The following is a 7,568-nucleotide window of genomic DNA, read 5'->3' as shown; positions in this document are numbered from 1 at the left end:
CAATGAGGCGCACTTTGCTCGCACCCGCGTGGCTCGCGATGGGCAGCTTTGGTTTTGGTGTGTTGCTGACCGTTGATCACCGTTGATGAGATCAACGGTCACGATTCGATCGGGTGTGATCAAGAGGCACAATTCAAAGTTAACAGTCACCAACTGTTAACTACTTTTTAAACAGTCACAATGCTTGAAATTGTGACTGTTCAAGGTGCCTTCTCTAAACCAACACCTACATTTTCCTCATACCTCTTCACAAATTATTTAAGGAGCATGAATCAGACTCCAAATCACACAAGTTCGAAATTCACTCTCTCTCTCTCTCTCAGTCCGGTCTGCTACAGTCTCACAGAAGGTTTCTTTGGAGACTCTTTAACTTTGCTGGTTGCAGATTCTCGCTCAAGGCTCTGTTATATCCTGGGAACGAATTTGCCTATAACCCAACAACAAACTCAGTAAAACTGAGTGGGGGCAAATAACGTTCTAAAGACAGTGTTTTCAGACGCACCTCAGATCTTCTCCTCCAAAGTTATAATGATCCCATCTTCCCCAACACTCCCTCTCTCTCTCTCTCACACTACAAGAAAATAACCTTTAGCAACGTATTTCCAGCAACATACAAAAAAAACGGTTGCTAAAAATCATATATAGCAACCATATGTTTTGTTCGTGGCTATATGGTGCCTTCTCATATATAGCTTAGCCACCGTATCATAGCCCATGGCTATAACATAATTTACTGAGATGGTTTTAAAAATAACAGAAGCTATATTTTCTTCTCAGCAATATGAAACCGTGCCTAATTTATCTGTGTGGGTATTTTTGTAATTTTATTCATCCCTGACTAAAGCAAAGAAAAATAGAACCCGTGCATTTCCTTCCCGCTCTCGCGTTTCATCTTCCCTCTATCGATCTCTGCTCGCACATTCCTTCCCTTCTATCGAACTCTTTTGGTCTTCCCTTCTATCGATCTCTACTCGCGTGGTGTTCATCTGGGTAGCCCACACATTCCATCCTACTCGCACGTTTCTGTTCTCTTTCACTCTTTTCATCTTCCCTTCTCCGTCGATCTCTTCTCGCATGGTATTCATTTTTGTAGGTGGTCGGAGTTCAAGGATTTGTAGGGTTTTTGGATTTCAAATGCATGTGGTGTTTTTTTTGTTTGCAAATTGCGGATCCTGTGAAGTCACTTCTGTCTGCTGAATACGCTGAAGTTGTGGCTATTTTAGAGTGTACGTTGCTTTGCTACCTTAAGCCTAGGAATTCAAGAACTTAGTATCTTCTGTGATTCAGTCAATGTTGCTAATACTATAAACCAGAAATCTTTTGATCCGTTGTTTCATGATTTATATGATCTGTCAGGTGTAAATTTCAAGTTGTTCTCTGTTGCCCGTGTTTCTATCTCTTTGCAGCTCATATGCTGGTAGCAAAAGGAAAGATGGGTTCTGAAGCTGTTTGGTTGGTTCCCCGTTTGTGGCTACTTCCTCTGGTGGTTTCTAAATTCAAAAGGGTCAGGACTCAGGTGTGGATAATGAGGAAAATTTGGATGTCCACTGTCGGCAGGAATTCTTCCCTACCTAGAGTGTATAGGGGTTTACATAAAACCATTATCTTTATTTATTTGGATTTTTTAATTAAAAAGTCCAAAATTAAAGGTTGTACATTCCCAACTCTCAAGACAGAACACCCTCTTCTTTCCAAAAACCCTTTACTGTTGTTTTGTCTTCTCTCCCATATCTTACCTCTTTCGTCTCTGCCTCCCCACGGAACTATATTCAGGACTAGTAGTTCTAGGCAGCACTTCTTATTTGTGAAGTTTCATAAGTTAGAATATTAGGTTGACAAGATTTTTTTTCTAAAGCAAACCCATGTTCAGGAAAATTTTACTGATACTTTTACCACCTCTTCACCTTTCTATTTTTGGAAGTTGGCTAAATTCTACTTGGATGACAGTTTTTAGAATTGGTTTCTGATAAAATCTTATTAACTTGCATTTGGCAGTTGGCACTACACTTGTTCTGTGCTTATAGCTATCTCCATAGTTAGCTTATTGCAATGGTGGAAGTTGTTGATATGCATTATGTGAAGTAATGGAATTTAAGATTTTTGAACACTTTGCCTTTTTCTCTTATATATTTTAGTAAACTATTTACTCATTGTTATTATTATCATTTTTTGTTTAGGATCCCATTGTTAGTGGTATAGAGGACAAGATTGCAGCCTGGACCTTTCTTCCCAAAGGTGTGTTATTATCTAAACTTGTGCTCAATATTCTAAATTATGCATTAGAGTTCTTTCAGTTATAGCTTATTTAGACTACCAATTAAATATAGTTTTTATGTGTTTACATGCCTCTTTTTTTCTAATTGGAGTATGCATAGTTGGGGCCCCCTAAACCCCTACAAACATCAAGAAAAATATGAATTTTTGTGGGCTATGGGTGTGGTTTGGTCTTCAAATCCTATATAGCTGAGTTATGTTCGAGTCAAGAGGAGGAATCAGTCACTCATTTATTAATTGCATGCCTGTACATATCACAAATGTGGGAGTGTTTTTCCATTCCTTATGCCTCCAATACCCGAGGGTCCAATTTTTCCAAAGGACATCCGCTAAAATTAAGTTTGATGGACCCATGAAAGGGAAGGGGTCTCCAGATGCATTATGATAGGCAATTTGAGCTTGTTCTCTTACTGGTTTTACTACTGAAGTCTCTACACATTCACTGCAATGATGCAGCTATAGTTCGCTATTGTCTAAAAATATCATCAAATGTGAAGTTTAGAAATAATTTAGTTGTCCTCACCCAATGTGTTGTCACCTTTAGGATTATTCTTTCAATCAGAGCTTGTTTACTTCTTTCCTCTCTTCCCAATTTGACTAAAGAACTGTCACTCTTGAACATTTTTAAATGATTCAACCCTAGCTTTCCAAGGGAAGAACCAAGATGTACCAAATAAGGATGGAATTACTTGCTGAAGTTTCAGTCTTTCTCCCAAAACAATCATAACTTAAAAGTATGTTGCCATGCAACACTTATGAATTAAATATGAAATCCTCTCATAAATGTAGAATATCATCTGTCTAATTCAATGTTTGGACAAACACACACCTGCATTAGGTGGCCAAGTGGGCAATTCAAATCTCTCCAACAGATCCCTTGAAGAACCATGCTCATAGAAGTGTAAGATGACTTATGCAGTTTTTTTTTTCCTTTTAAATTTTGGGAGACCACCATAAATTTCATGTGTCAAATTCATGGTCATTTAATTTCCAGCCACACAAGAGTCATTTATCTAACCTGTCCTCTAAATATAATGTTTCATAGGGCTGCTACTCTATTAATATGATAATTGTAGGCTAGGGGAGTAGGCCTATAGGCTCTACACATTACTTTTGGGCCATTTGTAAGTGTATGGTCTACGACAGGACTTGATATTTATGTAAGTATCAACACTTTTAAGTCTAAAAAAAGTAAAGAACCTCAAAACTGGGTTTTGAGATTTTAGGGCTTTAAAGGCACAAGTCTTCAAACCTTTTCAAGCATAACTATATTCAATAGATTTAGGTCAGACCTAGAATGGGTGGGATTCATTGGCATTTAGAGATATTAAGATATATACTCCTAGGTTCCTTTAAATGATTTCATTTCTGATATTAAAATTCTTTATCCTATCCTTAAGATTATTTACTTATATTGATTATTGTGAATTTATAGGATTGATTATATTCATAAGGCATTTTGTGTGGGCTTTGTGACATCTAGGTTGCTTTGGAAAATGATGTAAGTAACAACTTCATTGTTTAATTTGTTTATTCTTTTGGCTATCTTTTCTAATACTGGAATGCCATGGAATGTGCTATGAACATGCTTTATATGATATTGGAGTGATATGGATATGCTAACTGGCATGGGGAGGAGTTTTAGGGGATTAAATAAATCCACCACATAGATGTGTGATATTGGAGTGCTATGGATATGCTAACCGGCATGGTGAGGATTTTTTTCTTTCTAATTCTGTGGGTTAATTTTAATATTTATAAGATTTATTGATATTGGAGTGCCATAGGTTATTTATTTTTTAAAATTCTGATGTGTATATGCTTTATATGTTATCATATTGCCATGAGATGTGCTAACCCACATAGTGAATTAGTGATGAGCTTTAGGGGACTTTATAAATCTGCTATGTGATTATTTATCTTTTTTGTTTTTTGCTTAATCAAATAAGATTTTCAATTGGCAGCAAGGCTTTTGCATGACAATTACTAAATTTCATGAACTCCATTTTTTTTCTTTTATATACTAATATTACAGATTAGTTGAAACACTCAATGGTGGGGGATAGGAGTTGGGTGTATATGCAGAGGTAAAATTGTTATAAAGAAAAGATTCTTATATATCTAGGTTAGATTCAACATTTTAAGGGCTCATATTTTATCTTTGGTCAATGTATGAATACAGATGAATTCATAGATGGAGTTGTTCATTTTTTGAACTGGGCTGAGGCTAATTCATAATAGGATGGAAAAATTGTGTCCATGTATAAACTATTGCAATGGTAGATGGGCAACAAGGGATGAGGTGGCAGGCCATCTTTTTGCTAGGGGTTTTATAAATAATTGTAGGCATTGGGAATTCCATGGGAAGATCCATTGCCTCGTGTACCATATCATGAGCCAATAGCTAACCCTTGTGAGATACATGATGATATTCATGAAATGTTATATGATCCATTTCCAATGAAGAATGCTAATGATGAGTTTCAAGAGTTAAGTCATTTGACATGGTAATTGCTTTGATTAAAGATTGTCTTCCTGAAGGTGAAAGGTGTCCAAAGAACTATTATGAGACAAAGAAGATAATTAGAGATTTAGGATTCGGGTATGAGAAAATAGATGCATACAAGTTTTTTTCCAGTATCATAGTTGAACCCTAATTATAAATATATTGCAATTTGTGTTAAAAAAATAAATGCCAAAGATGAGCTCTATCCTCTCATTCTCAAGTCTCAAGACCCCAGAGACCTGTGACTTACCTTAGGTGATGGTTGTTTTTTATTATTTATTTAAGAGAATACGGTGAAATGATTTGTGCATGCTCTTTGATCCATGGCAGTCCCTCCACAGAAGTATAGAACCTGCTTTTTTTTTGTATTATAAGTATAGAATCTGCTAGGTCACCTAATGAGTCATTTCCTATTTGACATAAATAACTGTTTTTTTTTGTTGCAAAAATATTTTGCCCACCAAAATTATCTAGTGCTAGTTCATTCTGTTTGCGGTTCTTGGCTTATTGGATATTGATATCAAGCTTTTTTTAATGTACAAAAACAGAGGTAAATTGCTGAAACCTCCCCTGAAGTTTATTACTATTGCTGAAATCTCCCCTAAATTTTTTGATACAGTTCCAAGTAGACCCCCCTTTAGTAAAACCTTCTAACATGAAAATGCCCAACATACCCATAAAGTTACTATGGAGGTTAGCTTCCCTTCCATTTAGGTTGTCTCTAATATTGATTGGTTTCTCAAAGTAGAAGAAAAGTGATAACCAGGTCAAGAAAGAAGACCATGCTCTGGACAATAAACTCTCTTTGTGAAGGCAAGCCATCCAGAGACAAATTCTGCATTATACAAGCATTCATTGAATTTGACTTTTTTTAAATTATGTTTTATATATTGAATGGTGGGAAACCAATAAATTCTGATATTGTTTAGTAGCATCATATTCTATGAGAGTTCTATAAGAGCCCCTCTTTGGCTTGCCATTCTCCCTTCATGTTGTTCCAAATGCATTTAGTTCAGCAACTTGTTCAGTAACTGATATTTGGGCACTTGTGAGGGCCACACCATAGATGGGCTTTCTTTGTTGCACCATCTGATTTTGATTCCCTTGGATTTTTTTTCTAGGGCATCAAAAAGAAAACGATCTCAAACAAATCGAGTGTAGCACGTCCCAAATTCTTAATTAAATAGGGAAGTTGAAGAACAAGAGACTGAAACACAACAACCACAGCAATCTCATTTGCAACACCCTCAAGCTTCTCAACCCCAAGTAGCCCTTTGCCCTCTCATCATTCTCAGAAGAAAACTGAAGACCAATTACCCCCATAAATAGAGTCCTCACAGCACAAGAAAACAAGAGGCCCCACTTTTTGAAAAGATGTGTATAAAATAAATGATAATGAGCGTATTTCTGTATCTTTTAATAAGTATGGTCAGCCAGAAGATGGAAAATTGTCTCAGTTTATTAGCACAATAGCACATAATGGAAATATTGTACTTGTTGATGTGGATAGTTGGAAGAAAGTATTGAATACAACTAAAGATCGTGCTTGGGGTTTTATCAGGGTATTCTTTTCAATTTATTCACTATCTTGAACATTTTTCAAATAATCAAATATGTGTGACGAATTATGATATATAAAATTTCATTCTTACATATGCAATGCAGGATAAGTTAAGGTATGCAAATTAAAATCATTTCTTATATAAACATATACTAATATATTGTTTTTGTTACTTTTCTTTATTAGACATTTAGCAAAGTAAACAAAAACAATCGTGCTTTGAAGAAAATAAACCATTGTGCAGGAACAAAAAGTTTAGCACGGATTCGCAAAGAGGTAAAGTTTCAATTTTATATTTTCTAATTAACTATTAAAATTTATTTGGTAACCATAAGGTATTAATTTTGTATATATGAAAATAGGCAGAAGAGGCTGGGGAAGTATTAGACAGGGCTACTCTTTTTAAAAGAACACATACATGGCAGACCTATCAATGATGCATCTGCAGAGATTATGGTTTATACTTGATGGGATTAGGTAAACCAGAGAGGCGTGATCGAGTGTGCTTGATGGGATTAGGTCCAACTCCAACAAATTTATGGGGACCTGAACCAAGGAAGCGCATTTCAAATATTGAATTGGAGATTGAAAATCAACAATTAGAAGATAAAATCAGTAACTTAGAGGGCAAAATGAAGGATATGGCTATAAAATTTTCTGAATTAAGGAATCTTGTGCTAGGTAGAAAAGTAAGTATTGTTTCTAACAATACCTAAACAATTATACATATACCAATTGGATTGACTATAATGTTGAAAATGTTGAAAATGTTTCTTTAAATTCTCCAACACCAAATGCATTCCTCTACTAATAGCTATAATGTAGTGGTAACCCCACATGAGGTAAATGTATGGTTATAAAATACTAATTTATTATAAATAAACAATATTTAATATCTATACTACTAATTATTAGGAAATACGAGTTGGGAGCATTCCTTCACATATGGGCAACAATCAATCTGTTCAATGTGCTAATGAAAATTTGGATGAGGTATTCTTAGTATGATATAATAAATACTATTTCTCTTGAAAAATACATTATAATCCTAAAATGATTTAATGTACATGCATTCAAACATGTGAAGATCCTTTACCTAGGATATGATAAGAAAGACATAAAATGTTGGTGGGTGATGAAAATGTGGTAATATGGTAACTCTTGGAGATGCACTTGGATCTCACATTCCATGAGTTAAATCAATGGTAACATGTAATGCATATAAAA

At 35.1% G+C, this 7,568-nt stretch overlaps 1 long non-coding RNA gene across 22 annotated transcripts; it reads left to right on the top strand.

Moving 5' to 3' along the window:
* Positions 1-838: 838 nt before the first annotated feature.
* Positions 839-7,121, top strand: LOC148802703 (uncharacterized). 22 transcript variants are annotated; one of them, XR_016081907.1, is made up of 7 exons: positions 839-1,226; positions 1,357-1,452; positions 1,996-2,081; positions 2,178-2,235; positions 3,710-3,985; positions 6,528-6,617; positions 6,704-7,121. It is a non-coding gene; the product is annotated as an uncharacterized LOC148802703 (long non-coding RNA). The 22 variants fall into 22 exon arrangements; XR_016081906.1 differs by having other exon boundaries at positions 841-1,226; positions 1,407-1,452; XR_016081903.1 differs by having other exon boundaries at positions 843-1,226; positions 1,407-1,504.
* The last annotated feature ends 447 nt before the right edge of the window (positions 7,122-7,568 follow it).

The sequence above is a fragment of the Nelumbo nucifera genome, chromosome 2 (genome assembly GCF_055504915.1).
Source record: "Nelumbo nucifera cultivar China Antique chromosome 2, China Antique-T2T, whole genome shotgun sequence".
Lineage (NCBI taxonomy): Eukaryota > Viridiplantae > Streptophyta > Magnoliopsida > Proteales > Nelumbonaceae > Nelumbo > Nelumbo nucifera.
The sequence above is the reverse complement of the archived record's forward strand: the minus strand, read 5'-3'. Positions and strand labels throughout refer to the sequence as shown.